Source organism: Astatotilapia calliptera, chromosome 6 (assembly GCF_964374335.1).
Source record: "Astatotilapia calliptera chromosome 6, fAstCal68.1, whole genome shotgun sequence".
Lineage (NCBI taxonomy): Eukaryota > Metazoa > Chordata > Actinopteri > Cichliformes > Cichlidae > Astatotilapia > Astatotilapia calliptera.
The window spans coordinates 19,405,583-19,421,853 of record NC_137427.1 but is presented as its reverse complement, the minus strand read 5'-3'; the positions used below and the strand labels follow the sequence as shown (position 1 = coordinate 19,421,853).

At 43.8% G+C, this 16,271-nt stretch overlaps 1 long non-coding RNA gene across 1 annotated transcript; it reads left to right on the top strand.

Moving 5' to 3' along the window:
• The first annotated feature begins 3,818 nt into the window (after positions 1–3,818).
• On the top strand, positions 3,819–5,670 carry LOC145429303 (uncharacterized). Its single transcript, XR_013909538.1, has 2 exons — positions 3,819–5,025; positions 5,149–5,670. It is a non-coding gene; the product is annotated as an uncharacterized LOC145429303 (long non-coding RNA).
• The last annotated feature ends 10,601 nt before the right edge of the window (positions 5,671–16,271 follow it).

Below are 16,271 nucleotides of genomic sequence, written 5' to 3'. Positions count from 1 at the left end.
TCTGTCAGTAAGACTTGTTGAGCTGCCTTTTAACTCCTGTTCATTATCACACACGGATATGATGCATGTTTTTCTCATTGTTCTTTTCGGTAATTATTGTGATCATTTTCAAGATTTATTGATATTTCGTCCTATTTGACATTGAACTAATGTTGTAAAAAAATATCTGTTTTATTGTGATTTTGTATAAAGCTGTGCGTGTTTTAACCTCTTCTAATGTTTTTGTGTATAGGTCCCGTAGGAGCTTTAACTTCTAGTCATAATTTGACCAGTGGAACAGTGTTGGAGATGATGGTCAGACCAGGAGAAAACATAACTCTCTACTGTGAATGTAAAACTTCAACTGGAGAATTCATAGTGTGGTACAGGAATTGCTCTCATGAGAAACAACCTTCTCTTGTTCTAAAAACAAAGCTTGAGCAAAGACAATATAAACCAGGTATTGATTACCAAAACCTTCTGAATCCACTCCCTAATTTCCATCTTGTGAAAAATCATTCCTCTCAATCCTATGACCTGCTGATCACAAACATCACTGATTCAGATGAGGGCTTCTACTACTGTGGAACTGAACAATCTAAGGTGAAGGACAAAGAAACAATTAATCTTGAATGCCTTTATAGATATGGAAACCTCACCACAAAGATCCTACTTCGTAAGTATTCTAGTGTGAGTCATCAATAAATGATCTGTCTGCTTATTACAACAATTTGACATGAATATAATGGTAAAAATACAAATACAGAAATAAATAAACATAGAAATAAAACAAATGTTTATGTTTAATAATTTTTTAAGATATATTCTTCCTTCAGAATAATTTGCCAGGCTTTTACTACAGCTTCATCTATTTTGCTTGCTTTATTGTAAGCAAAATAGGTATTCAGGTGACTGAAACAGACACTGCAGGATATTCTTTTTCTTAATTTTCAAAAACTACTGGGTGCCTATTATTATATGTTATGGTTCATTTTCCTTCTGTACTACCTTTGACTGAATCTGAGCAGAAAGTTCATTGCTATATGTTTCACATGTTTGTCATTCTGGTACAGGTTGGTCTTTGTAATGCAACTAACAACATCATACTTAAAATTATCCCCAGATCTTTTACCTGAATAATTTAGGGGGAAAAAAGACTAATTTCAAAGCTTTTTTTACTCAGACCCCCGTGAGCCTCAAACCACGCAAAAAGACTGTGGTATATGCTGGATGCTTCTCTTCTCTCTGTGTCCAGCTTTTGTGGCCCTCTCATCTCTGCTATGTTCTCTTTTGATATATTACCATCACAAGACAGGTAACCGCTCTGTTTCATTTGTACAACAAGATTTTTCATCACTTTAGTTCCATGATCATTTGACCATCACAGAGTTTTGTCTAGTAAAAGAAAAGAGCCTTTGTACATTTAAAAAATGTTTTAAATGTTCGTAGCTAAGAAACCTCCGGCTGATGAGAAAAGATATGAGAGCAGAGACCAGATGAGAAGAAATCAGGTCATATATCATATTTATTGTCTTTGCTACAGCTTGATTTTTTAATAGTAATGACACAAAGCTATTTAGCTCTAAAATGCATTTATCATTTGTCAGTGCTTGATGATAATTCTAAATAATTATGAAATTTTAGAATGAAGATGTGTGTTATGCAGCACTGGAAATCCAGCCAGTATCTCAGAGACCAAAGAAGAGGATTGCCCAGAGTTAAGATTTCAGTGCCAACACAACCATGAATAGTTTTCACATGTAATGAACTTTTTTTTCCCTCAGTATGGTTACTAAGTATTGTTGATAAGTAGTCTGTGCTACCAGATCTGATAAGGAAAGATTATGTAAGATTATGGTCTTTTTTCCCCCAAAAAAATCAATGTAAGGAATTCTAATGCTTAGATATTTAAAAATAATAAATATTTACTGTGTTAGCAAAGTTTTTAAAATTGCGACTTGGTGTTAAAGTCACCTTAACGTGGAAATATCATTTTAACTTCTTAATCCTCCTATAACAAACCCTTAGTATTTATGTGATCATTGTAATACATCTGTGTGCTGTGCTTTAAAACAGTGAATTTTCAGATACACTGTAGGCTACAATATTTTTTAAACCTAATAAAGTTCATTAAAATGTAACCTATTTTAATTGTGAATATTTTGCATTCCCCTTACTGATCGACAGCCTACCGTGAATGGTTTGACTCACACAAAAAAGAGTATAAAACAAAAAGGCCCAGGCCAAAAGCAATTTAACATACTATCATACCAGTTGTATTAATTTCTAAATGGTTCTTTTACAGATTCATATATACTACTCAGAAAACCTACAGTTTTTGGACATTTTTGTGTCATTTTGAAGACTAATAGATATCGATGTTAATTTAAGATTTCATATCCAACTCTACCATTTGGTGCTGTGCGTATAGAGGGAGATGTGCTGAACCACCATCTTGCACTGCATTAAGCACCACATCTGTCCTCATCCGCACCTATCTGCTTGATAGTGTTGCTTTAAGATTTGTCCAAGTGGCTTTGTTGGCCTACCTTGTGGTTATGATGTGGTTGGGGACAGGATGGCCCTTGGCAAACATGGTTCAACTACAAACATTATGTCTTAAATGGTCATAGTATGATAGCAAGATCTGTACTCTAGATGAAATAGTTTTTCAAGCACTTTCAGTCAAATGTTGTGCAAAGCAATAACATTTGATTGTCAACTAACTTTGAAAGGCAGAGCTTCTCAGAAGTAATGACTGGGGGAGGTTCACCAATCTAAAAAAAATCTGCATCTACAAATTGTGGAACAATTTCCTCAATGTTAAATTGTGCACAAGTCCATAATATCACCCAGAGAGTCTGAGAATATGTGGAAAGTTCTATACACACATGAAAAGGCTTAAAATAAATATTGATTGCCAATGATCTTTAGCATTTATTAGCACAATTCGCAGTGCCATCCACAAATGCAGAATAAACTTTATCATTACAAGAAAAAGCCAAATGTGAACATGATGCAGAAATGCCACCATCTTCTCTATATCAAAGCTCATTTAATATTAACTGATGCAAAATTCTTCTATAGTCAGATGAATCAAAGTTTGCAATTGGAAAACATGAACACAACATCCTCTAGACTAACAAGGATAGGGAGATGGACAGTTAAGCTGATAGGACATCCAAAGTTATAAGATCTTGCTCTTAGTCTAATCTCAAACATGCTGCTCCAGAACCATGTACTAGAAAGGAAGTTCAGCACAGCTAAGTTATTTTTTCGTTTTCTGGATTCACTTACCCTGATATTGGCAGTCAGGATAACTGGTCACATGAAGCAGTTTAATAACTCGTTAACTTAACCCAGGGTTTCCCATACACATTCACATGAAATAGGTGGTGTTGATAAGTGTACTGGCAACAAAGTGGCTGATTTTACAAAGAAAGATAAAACTATACTATGAGAAAAATATGAAGCACATAACACCAATTTAAATTAGCACTGCTGCTGTAGATAAATTAGTGACTTGAGTGTATGTTGCAGACTGGAAAAGAGTTGGTATATTGATGAAGTTTAGCTAATTTAGGATTGATAGCAAGAAAAACATACTGTAACATTTAATAACAACAACTCTATCATTAAGACACAAGAAATTCTGAAGCACTATAATTAATATTTTGTTAAATTAATATTTAAAAGACAGGCTTAGTTGTTATTCTTTCAGCGTCAACCTCACTGCTCTTTGTTGGTCTGAGAGCACATATTGATTAATATTATTATAAAAACAAATGTATGCTTAGTCTGCATGTAAATTTGATGTAAAGTCAGCAAGTAAAAATAGCTCCTCTGTTTTAGGATCCTATATTTATGGTTATAGAACAATAAAATTGTTTTTAAAATTGCTTTCAGCCAACAGTAATGTTAAAAAATGTAAAAATTAAGTTGTTTTTTAAGAATTTATATGTCTCATGATTCATCAGGGAAATGCAAGGTTTGGAAATTGCAGGTTATGTGGCCCTGAAGTGAGTTTAACATTACAGACCTACCACATAGGAACAAAGGACATTTTATTATAATAACGATTACAGGACAATGTTATAGTATTAGTTTTTCAAGTATTTTTATGTGTGCTTTACAAAAACAGACTAAAACTTATGTCAACACATATTTCAGATGATCAAATCCATTTGAATACTACAGAAAGCTAGCACGAGTGAATTCAAAATGCAATGTCTTGATGCATGCTCAATCATCCAGGTAAGTAAATCTCCAAAAGTTGATTCTGTTCATCTGGATGTAACATTTTCAGTGGGAGAAACGTTTCGTCAGTCTACAGTCAAAATGCAATGTGAAAAAGTTATTCAAATACTATCAGGCCCTAACTCAAAAGTCATTTTCCCCTTAACCTAATAACTGGTTGTGCCATCCTTGGCAGCAAGATATATATGAATATATTACTTAAATCCATCTAAAACAGTGGTTAGGATGGCTTTTTGTTTACAACAATTCATGATGCCTATTTTTAACTAATTTTCTGTGTTTTGTCTCATGTTACCAATCAGCTATTATCTTTAACAGAATGAAACACTGTAGCTAAGTTTATAATGAGCAAAGTTTGTTTCAAGGACATAATACAAAGAATAAATAATACTTTCTCTGTCTTGAAGCTACAACAATACAACTCTGACAGTAAAGTCAACTTCAGCCTCCTCATCAGCCGTCAAACAGGAAACCCACAACATCAAAAAGCCCCTTACAGAGTTACAAAAATTCCCTTGCAGAGAGTTTGACATGCATTATAATGTACAGTTTGATTTGCTTGACATTTTATATTGAAAATATATTTTGAGAATAGAGCAAAAGTATTTCAGCATCCCAGATCTATGCTATCTGGACATACATAACTACCTTATAAACTTCCCATCCTACTACTCGGGGGACTCTTTAAAAGCTTACAAAAGCCTGGAGGGTTACAAATGGACTCAATCTGGCTTTGCAACAGCTGTGGAATCTTCAAGCAAAAAAAAATTCTGCATCATCACTGGAAAGGTAAGTGTCATGTTATCCGAGGCGGTGTGACATCGTTAGCGTTGTCGTTTGCTAAAACACGTCTGGTTGTCAGTAGCTATTTTGTGTTTTTGGTGTACTTAACATTTGTAATTGTATTTATAGGTTCAACATTCCCAAAGGCTTAATGACCCGCTGTTAAAGCCATGGGTAGTAGTGAGAAAAGACGGGGTTGTCTTGGGAGCACACTGTAACTGCACAGCTGGCCTTGGTGAGAGCTGCTCACATGTGTCAGCTGCTTTGTTCAGGACATGGCAGCATACCAGTGGAAAAAAAAAGAAGAGATAGCTGTTACATCTAAGAAGTGCAAGTGGGCCATTCCAAGTGAGGAGTCTTTAAAGAAAGTGGAGTATTAGCAATGCAAGGACATCATTTTTAACAACTCTAAACAAAATAAAAAAGAGAAATCTGCAAAAGATCATCCTGGCCTCCCAGCTTTCCCACCTCTGACTGCTGCTGAGCAAGACCAACTGTATCACAACCTCTCCCAATGCCGCACACAAGAGGGGAAGATCATCAAAGCTAAATTAAAATTCTAAATTAATGCTATTTTTGTTATGAAGCAAGTGGCTAGTTTGTAGATTTTTGTTCACTGACAAAGGCAATAAATTTTTTTTCTGATTTTGATTCTGATCTGTATCTGTCAATCAGGAATATGAAACGCAGTTAGTGGAAATCATTTGAGATGGATGTGAAGATCAAAAAATAGTGAGCCCAGGTCTGCCATTCTCTTATTCTGATATTTGTAGGACAAGTAAGAAAGCTTTCCCTTCAAAAGTCAAGTCACAATAAGCAAACAAAAAGTGAGAGTGTATTTGTTGGTTGAGCACATCAGTCACATCATTTTCATTTACATCACTGGAAGGGCACCACAGATTCAGATACATTTGTAAGCTCACAACATACACCCACAATCTTGTCAAGACAGGTCACATCATTTTCTCTGTCTGTCTGTGAAAGTTATGGGGACAGTGCTTTGCAAGATTGTGTACTTTTGACGGAGAACTCCTATTACTCTTTTATATGTATCCTGAGAGAAGCAAGACATCTGGTGTTCTCCAAATCAACAGGATCCAACTGTTTCTTTCCACAAGTAAATGCTGGAATCTACTGCATCACCTGGGAGCAAATGAGATAAAAAAAATGACTTTGTTCTGTAATAAACTTATCACTTGTGCGACCTCCCCATTCGACTTGTACGAGAAGTAACACTGAGCACTGGCTAGCAATCTACTCAGTTTCTCTAGATATATTTCTAAACAATCCATAATGCAAACAGTCTTCTCAAAGCTGCTGTTCTGAAATGCATATAGCAAAGATTGTCTTAGGGATTCTCTGTCAGGCCATAACACTAGCTGAGAGCTGCAATCGCACTGTGTGAATAAAGTTGGCTCTCAAATCAAATCTCTGAACCCGTCACGCGTCATCCTTGCCACAGTGGTACCGAAACCCAGGAAGTGGCATGACGGGTCCACACCCGAACAAGGGAAGGGAGGAGCTGGCCCAGATAGTGGCTGAAATGGCGGCCACCCAGCGGGAGCAGGCGGCAGAGGACTAGCCCATTGTCTGCTATCGAATATTTGATACTTGTGAGTTAAGGACTGAGTGAGCTGGGACTCTGCAAACACTTTTTGATTCAAATTAACCTCCTTCATCGTCTTGGCTTGGCCTTCAACTCTCCAACAATGTACATCTTGACTGTTTTGTTGAAATTCCTGTATTCATATACTAATATCCCACATGGAAAGAAAAAAAAAGAACTATTAATGAGAAACACCCTGGATAAATGGATATATTTTCTCTCCATCTCCCCATGCAATGTTGAAATCACCCTTTGACGAAACTGACTGGGCATAATCTGAATGATTTTCAACAAAGACATGCATCAATGATATCTTGCCAATGGGATGCATCATAGTTCTTCCCAAATTTTGAATTCATGTTGCCATGAGATGCAACCATTAGGGGCTCTGTTTGGCATGTCACCCTGCCTGTCATTGAAGGCCCTCCCCTTTAGTAGAGGTTCCAAAGGTCCCGCTGCTTCCAAAGCTAATTGGTCTTTAAAGACTAGTTTGTTGATTACAAAGAAGTTAAATATAACTGCATACAGAACATACTTTAAAATATTTAAAAATATGCTAAGGATTGCTCTATGTATAGGGATTTTTGTACAAAGTTTGGCTGAAATTGGCCCACTGGTTAAGGAGGAGATATATCATCATTGTAAGATGGAACTTGTCCAACTACTCTTTTCCTCTATTGTGTTTAACAAAAACAACACCCATTCAATACAATGCTAATGTTTTATTTGTTTTATAATATCACTTATGTTTGTTCTATATCAAAAACCTCAGATACAAAAGTACGGTTAATAATTGAGGTTCAGCTGGAACAGTTTAAATGTTGGCCAGGTAGTTTGAAGAAACTTTATCTCGTTTTTACATCAATACAAAAAGAGACACACGACCACGAAAGGAAATGTTACGCTCAACTAACCAATCACAACATGCATTTCCTTTAATGGAAAAATCCTCTCCTTTCATGATAGCCGGCAGTAAGCTTTGCATAGTTTACAGTAGTGATGGGATTTCCGGCTCTTTTTAAAGAACCAGCTCTTTCGGCTTGGCTCACTAAAAAGAGCCGGCTCTTTCGGCTCCCAACCGGCTCTTCAGGTTGTTTTGTTGCTTTAATTAATTAATTATCAACAACAATATAAAATTATGCACAAAAGGAATTAGTAATGTAAAAAAAATGTGGTTTTCTTTATGTATGTTTATATATAAATATTTATGGGGGCCCCTAGAGACGAAACACGTACAAACTCCAAAACACATTTCTAGCATTAACTGAACTTCCAAGACAGAGCTACCTAGATCACTTAAATTACACAATCGAATTCATATGTTTATTGTTTTTGTATTAATACACAAACACTCATATATATATATTCAAATAATTTAGAAAAAACAAACTTAATTTACCTGTTTCTAACACACACCCAATCCGATTGTTGGGACTTCCTGGCTTGTGTAGCCACAAGGTAGCAAAAGCTCAACACGGCCCCTAGCATCCTGGAGCACTTCCGTTGTGTTTTGAAGTTTGTTTGTGCTTTGTCTCTAGGGGCCACTGTAAATATACTTTTATTTATTCACTCCACATAAAATGTAATAAATAAATTATAAAATACAGAAACCAACTATTTACATTTCAACTTTTAACTACTTAAATTTTCAGCTTTTTCCTTTTAAACAAATTTAGAGTGAAACAACACAAAACACTGCAAACCACAACACAATTAAATATAAATTAAAATATGGGAAAAAAAAGGGGGTGGGGGGTGGGGGGGGGAGAGAACGCCCAAATCTTTAATTAAGGGAAATTGTGGCATTTAGAAATATTAATATCACACTCAACTAACTGTGTTTTAGCTTCCCATTGCACTGATGGGTGGACAGTTCTTAGGTGCCTGTGCATGTTGTTTGTGGAGCCGGCTCTATATGATATCCTTTTCTTGTAGACTCTACACTCTGCCTTTGTTTTGTCAATAAGATTGAAATGGTTCCAGACTTTGCTTCTTTTCTTGGTGTCACTCGTTTTCTTTACTGTACCTTTCCAATGTGACGGTGTTGTCTCTTGTTGTTGCTCCCAGCTCTCTTTCTTTCCCTCTCCCTCCTGCTCTTGTTGTGTGCTACTGCTGTTGCAAGTGTAACTACCGCCCCGCCCCCTCAGCTCAGTGCTGAGCAGAGGGGGGAGGGGTGCAAACGCAAGGCTCTGTTTGCCGTCTCTGTTCAGCGCAAACACAAGGGTGACTTGCAGCGTGAAGCAAAAAAAAAGTGAAAGAGAGGGCAGGAGAAAGAAAAAAAACAAAAGAAAAAAACATAACACGGCTCGCACCGTTCACTTCAAAGATCCGTCTCTAAGAGCCATTTCGTTCGCGACCGACCCATCACTAGTTTACAGTATCTAGAGGTCATCAACAAACACGTCAGGATGCTTTTTCGTCTCACTACTCTCTTAGGTATATTATTTAATATATTATTAAAATGTATTATATTATTTAAATTTCCATATTTAGTTTCTGAGTGTTTAAACTTTCTTGTAATGTCAATTCCATTGAAATAGTTTAATTTTTGTGTTTTGTGTTTGTCTTTCAGGAGTTATCTTCTGTAGTCATGGCAAGCTGTCTGGACCAGAGTTAGTGCTAAGAGTCAGATCTGGCGATAACATCTCTCTTCACTGTGACTGCAAAAGATCAAGCCGCAAATTCATAATGTGCTTATTCTTTCAGAGTAGGGAATTACAGTTATGTAGACATAGTTCCAAGCACAGAAAGAGTTGGTGAAGGTGGTGGCTGAATAGGTGGTTGAACTAAACTGAACTGAGCCTCAGGTTGTTGTGGTGGTGGTGGTAAAGGTGGTGGAGTTACAAAATGAGCAGGTAACTGAACTGCCGACTGGGCAGCAGGCAACAGAGCTAGAGGCTGGGCAGCAGGCAACAGAGCTAATGGCTGGGCAGCAGGCAACAGTGCTAATGGTTGGGCAGCAGGCAACAGTGCTAATGGTTGGGCAGCAGGCAACAGTGCTAGAGGCTGGGCTGCAGGCTGAGCTAACAGCTGGGCTGAAGGCTGAACGGATGACAGGGCTGAAGCATGAATGGGTGGTGTTTGTAATGGGAGAAAAGCAGGGCCAGATGAAAAACCGTCCTTATCATTCTCAGTTTTAAAATTAATAGTCCTGGTAATTTTAACTCCAGACCTGGAAGGAGCAGAGTGAATATAGTCCTTCACACTCAATGTAGGCTCAGAAAAGGCACCCTTTGTGACAAGAGACATAGATGAAGCAGGGACACCGCCGCTAGCCTCATTTGCCACACAGGTAACAACCCCAGAATAAACAGTCCCATTGTCCAAAACAACAAAAGGTGTCCTTTTTACTCAGCACAGCTGGCTGCTGGGGTCCCGAAGCCTGGCTGTGCAGTGAAATGTCAGTGGAGTGGCCAATGCTTCCTCCTCTTGTCATGGTCCTGGGCCCGTGTTGGCCCAGTATTCTAAGTTCTCTTGTATTTTTGTATTTAGTTCCCTGTTTAGGTTCTGTTTCCTGAGTTGCCCTGTTATGTTGTTCCCTGTGTGTTTTCCCTTCGTGGCTTTTACCCCCTGTGTGCCCCTCTGTGTATCTGTGAGCCCTCGTCTCTCCTTATGTTTTATTCCATGTTTCCCCTGCCCGTTATGTCTGTGTTTTCCCCGTGCTCTCTCTCCTCCTGTCTGAACCTCTGTACTTCCTGTTTGACTCTGCCCATCTCCCGTCAGTGTTATGTTCACCCCGCCCTGTCTCGTTATGGTTATCTGTGTCAGCTGTGTTCCCCGTGTGTTCCCACTTTCCTCGTTAACCCTCTGTGTATTTCTGTCTGCGTCTCCCTCTGTTCGGCGTCGCGTTCTCCCTCATGTTGTGTGTGTTCCTCCCTGTGTTTCTTGGCGAGCTTTGTATTTAGTTTTCCCAGTTTAGTTTCGTATTTCCTACGTTCTGCCTCTCCAGCATTAAAGCTGTAATTTTTGAGTTCATCCCCGTGTCTGTGAGTTTTGCATTTTGGGTCCTCCTCCTGCCTGCGATCCATGACAGAAGAACGCGACCACGACATGGACCCAGCAACTCACAACCCCTCCGCTGAGCTCCGGGAGGATTTAATCTACACGGTGGAATATCACTGTCAGGAGTGGGAAGTGCTGCCAGGAGACGAACACCGGGAGGTCGTAGCCGTCCGTCTACAGCGGATGGTGTCCGGACTCCCGTGGCTGTTCGGCGCGCTGCACCCCCACATCCGGGACTTCCTCGTTTCCACCGTAGGCATCCGCCCGGAGCTGCCTCTCCGGTGTGAAGAGTCGGAGGACGTTCAGCCTGGTCCGCTGGAGGATTCGCGGTCCGGCTCGTCTCCTCCCCCTTCCCGGAGAAAACGGCGTTCACGTCACCGGCGTTCCCGAGCAGCGGAGCAGTTTTCATCCCTGGGTGAGAGTGACTGTGCGTCACACTCTCAGCCCAAGTTTTCTGGACCCGGACTTCATGACTTTTCCACCACTGTGAGTAACTCTGTTTTGCCCGCCATTGTGTTTCCTGAAACGGATAACTCCACCACTGTGTGTTTGGACTCTAGAGACACTATACATCGAGGCACCTCGGTGTCGGATCATTCACCAGTTGCTAGCAACCTTTGTGTTTTTGAGCCCTCTGATTTTTGTAAAGCTCGCAGTATGTCCTTTGATTTAACCGATATGAATGTGTTACATGTAGAGACAGCTGAACCTAAGACAGCTATCCTACACCAGACTCACCCATACACTGCTACCAGCATTGCAGCCCCACAGAACTGTTTTAACCAGCCTGTACACTCTGGGGTTTTCCAGTCTGAACTCAGCCACACACCACCACCATCATCAGCCAAACCATCTGAGACTGAGTGTTCTGTAACTGATGCTCCTTCTAGTAACTGTTTCATGTGCCAACCCGTTCTGTCTTTTGACATGTCCAGTGGTGCCCAGTCAGGTCCACAACCAGTGTTTAATCATTCAGTTTCTCGAGTGAGCGGTAACAAGATGGTCGCTTCCTTTGCTAAGCTAACTGAAAGACTAAGGTTAAGCGTTAAAGAGTTGCTTGATCAGGTCAAGTTTTTGTGACCCACGGCAACGCATGCTTGATCCTGTTCGCTACTCCTCTGAACCTGTTGCTGTGAAAACTGTTGTGGGTGTTACTTCGTCCCTGGACTGTGTGGCTCCCCATCCAGTTCGATCTGAGTCAGCCTGCCGAGTTGGTTCACCTATGGACTACATGAAAATTGACTTTGTTTCTCAACCTGTGTTTGTCCTTCCAGCCTCGATTCTGAAAAGAACTGTCTCTGGCGTTCTTCCTTCTCTGACCTGTGTTAGACAGCACACCGTTCCTCAAGAGACAGTTGTTGATGTTGTCTGTTTTGAAACTGCTTCGGTGACTGTCCCTGAGCTAACCTCCTCCAGGACTGCTAGCGTTAACCTGGAGAGTGTTATAGCAGTGGATTTCCTAGGACCTGCTTGCTTTAAACCTAGATCTCCTAAAACTGAGTTTGGCGTCAATAACTTGGTTTTCCCAGTGTCTGTTGCTGCTCCTGAACTCTGCTTTCAAACTCCAGTTCCTGTAACCAGGGCAGCGCGGGCCCAGCTTTCCCTTGCTCCCGTATCAGTTCCTCGGGAGAGGGTGGCTGAGGTCAAGCCGGTCCCTGCTTCTATCCCCAGCCTGGCAGAGGCTCCGTTCATCCCGGCACCCGTACCTACCCCTCGGGTGGGGTTGATGGACACCCAGCCGTCGCCTGTGCCTGTTCCGGTTCCCCGGGTGAGGTCAGCCGTGACCCTGCCGACTCCTGCACCCATCTCAGTTCCTCGGGTGGGAGCGACAGAGGTCCAGCTAGCTCCTGCACCCACACCGGCCCCCAGGGTAAAGGCAGCCAGAACCCAGCTCGTCCCTGCACCCGTATCTGTTTCTCGGGTGGGGATGGCTGGTGTTCGGCCAGGCCTAGCACCCGTTCCTGTTCCCAGAAGGAAAGCAACCCAGAGTCAGACACCTGCTCAACCACAAGCGCAACTACCACTACAACTGCCATTTCTGTCCATAACGCAGTCAGTAGCTCAGTTATTAGCACAGTTTCTTGTTTTGTCACCAGTCCAGTCTTTATCACAGTTCGCAGCTCCATTACCCGTTCTGTTACCACCTCAGTTTCTTGCTCCAGTGCCTGTTTGGTTATCAGCTCAGTCATTAACTCTGTCACCAGCACAGTTAGTAGCTCAGCAACCTGTTCAGTTACTGCCAACCTCAGCTGGGAGCCTTTGTGAGCTTTCTCCGCCAGCTGTGGACTGCATGGTACTGACAAACGTTGGACAGACTGTTTGCCCTGCACAGCCCCAGCCGTTGCATCCCGAGCCGACTGTGTGCCCTGTGCAGCTACAGTTAGCGTCCGCTGAGCCAAAGGTCTCCGCACCAGCTGGCTCTGCATCTGTCTCCGCTGGGGGTTCAGGAGGACCCCTCCAGCAGCTCCTCGTCTCCGCTGGCGGCTCTGCCCAGCCCGGCCAGCACCTCCTCGTCTCCGCTGGCGGCTCTGCCCAGCCCGGCCAGCACCTCCTCGTCTCCGCTGGCGGCTCAGGTCAGCCCGGCTAGCACCTCCTCGTCTCCGCTGGAGGGTCCGAGGGGCCCGTTCAGCCACCAGCTGCTTCACCGGCAGCCTCGTCCACGTTTGCAGCAGCCGTGTCTTCACCCACGCTAGCTGCGGCCTCCGTGTCTCTGTCCACGTCTTCGCCTAGTCCAGCTTCAGCCTGTGCTTCGCCTGGTCCGGCCCCGTCATCGCCTGGTCCGGCCCCCGCATCTCCCACGCCCGGTCCGGCCTCTGCATCGCCTTCAACGTCGGCCGGTCCGGCGTCGGCCTCTGCAGCATCGCCTGGTCCAGCCTCAGCCTCTGCAGCATCGCCTGGTCCAGCCTCGGAGTCTTCGTCCTCGTCTGGCCCAGCCTCATCGGAGTCTTCGTCCTCGTCTGGCCCAGCCTCATCGGAGTCTTCGTCCTCGACTGGTCCCGCCTCGACTGGTCCTGTGCCCACCGGGCCTCGGCCAGTACGCCTGGCACTGGAGAGCCGCCGCTGCCTTCCGCGCGGCCGGCCTCCTGAACTGCTCAGTCGTCTCCTTCGCCGCCGCCGCCGCCGCCGCTGCCTTCCGCGCGGCCGGCCTCCTGAACTGCTCAGTCGTCTCCTTCGCCGCCGCCGTTGCCTTCCGCGCGGCCGGCCTCCGGACCAGCTCTGTCACCTGTGCCACCCGCCCGGTCGGCCCCCCGACCGTGTGACCCGTGAACTTTTATGCCGGTGGGCTCTGGGTCGGCCCCCTGAACTTTATTTGAACTATGGTCTTGTGCTCCTGTGTTTTCTGTTGTTCGTTTTTGTTTTCTGTTCCGAGCCCTCCGTCCTGGGCCCACGCTGCCCGCCCTGGGTCGTTTTCTGTTTGGTTTTTGTTTTCCTGTGTTTGGGCTGTCTGGAGCCAGCCCTTATGGGGGGGGGGGGGGGGGGGGGTGATGTCATGGTCCGTGTTGGCCCAGTATTCTTAGTTCTCTTGTATTTTTGTATTTAGTTCCCTGTTTAGGTTCTGTTTCCTGAGTTGCCCTGTTATGTTGTTCCCTGTGTGTTTTCCCTTCGTGGCTTTTACCCCCTGTGTGCCCCTCTGTGTATCTGTGAGCCCTCGTCTCTCCTTATGTTTTATTCCATGTTTCCCCTGCCCGTTATGTCTGTGTTTTCCCCGTGCTCTCTCTCCTCCTGTCTGAACCTCTGTACTTCCTGTTTGACTCTGCCCATCTCCCGTCAGTGTTATGTTCACCCCGCCCTGTCTCGTTATGGTTATCTGTGTCAGCTGTGTTCCCCGTGTGTTCCCACTTTCCTCGTTAACCCTCTGTGTATTTCTGTCTGCGTCTCCCTCTGTTCGGCGTCGCGTTCTCCCTCATGTTGTGTGTGTTCCTCCCTGTGTTTCTTGGCGAGCTTTGTATTTAGTTTTCCCAGTTTAGTTTCGTATTTCCTACGTTCTGCCTCTCCAGCATTAAAGCTGTAATTTTTGAGTTCATCCCCGTGTCTGTGAGTTTTGCATTTTGGGTCCTCCTCCTGCCTGCCACACAGCGATCCATGACACCTCTGAGATGGCTCTGACGGGCCGGGCAACACCAAATCCGGTGGGCTAGGTGGAACATCCTCTGCTGGGCTCCGCAGGTAAGCAGTAGCAGCTGGGTGAAGATGTAATTCATTGAGGAAGAAATCCAGACGAGTGGGTGAAGTGAGCTCAATCACGGCTGCGGCAGCAGACATGTAGAGTGTTGAACAAGAGACCCAAATGCAGGCACTGGCTTTGATGAAAATGAGCTTTATTTTCAAAATGGTGAGAAAACAGACTGAGCAGAGATGGGAATGACAGAAACTAAGATAAACCTAAACTCGGAAAAACTAATTAAACAAACTTGAAACCATGACTTGCAGATTGATATGCAGGATAATGCGCAGGGTGAAACACAATATAACAAGAAGAGGTAACAAGGACGGACCAGTAACAAGCAGAAGAAAACACAGGGCTTAAATACACACAGGAGGAATCAAGGAATGGGAGACAGGAGAAAAACACAGCTGGGAGAAATCAGACCTGATGAGACAAGGTGAAGCAAAACCAAACACACTACACAAAGGACAAGGGCTATCAAAGTAAAACAGGAAATACAACAGGTATGTACAGCCATTTCATTTCGCATTCACCTCACTTTCTATTGTAATCTTGCCGAACATAGCAACTGGTCTGTACTTTTGTCTGTTCTAAACTATTTAAAGTGAGTCAGGGGTTACACGAGCTTAACACTAAGATATCAGACATGGCAGCAGGGAAGGAACTCAGAGATGTGGGACCAGGGCAGGCACAGAGGCACAGAACAGAAGGAGCTCAAAATACAAAACCTGGAGGCCTATCTCCCTTCACCACACTCTCTGCCGGTGGCTGATGCCCTCAGGGGTTGGTGTGTTGGTGGTTCTTGGTGTCCGGGCCTGGGCACTCAGGTATGTACCGGCTCACTTCTGATGGCTGCTTGGCGGGGCCTGCTGCCCGTTGCTCGTTCGGGCCTCTTCCTGGGGGTGGGGGGCCCTCAGGCCTCTGGGCCAGTGGCTCGGTGCACAGCTGGCTGCCGGCAGAGCCCGTGGGCATGCCACTGCAGCCCCCTCTGGCTTCTGCTCTGTGGCTGCTGGGTGACCCCTCATCTGGGGCTCTCCTCAGCTCTTCCCAGGAGGGTGGCACTGATGCCCCTCCGGTGTACCTCCTTGGGCTCTTACACTCTGGGACCTCTGGATGTCTAGGGCCTGGATCTCCTCCATGCCTGCTTCATGCCCTGGGGGACAGGGCTATGGCCTCCTACACCCTCTAGCAGACCGTTACATAGAGAAACCTTTTGAATACAAGCACTCTCATCCACACAGGTGTGCACGCTGGTGTTCACTGTTCATAAACACAAACTACACATTTCTTGGCTGCGATCTCAAAGCACATTGTGCACTGTCAGTCCTGTGTGCTGCACAACAACATTCAATATTTACTGTTATTTACACTTAGCTAGATTAATGCAATGGTGTTGTGTTTATTATGTTGCTCTCTCTTTTTTCCTCTCAACAGGTGATCTGGGAGACCTTTCTCACTGTCGCTCTTCCCCTCTGT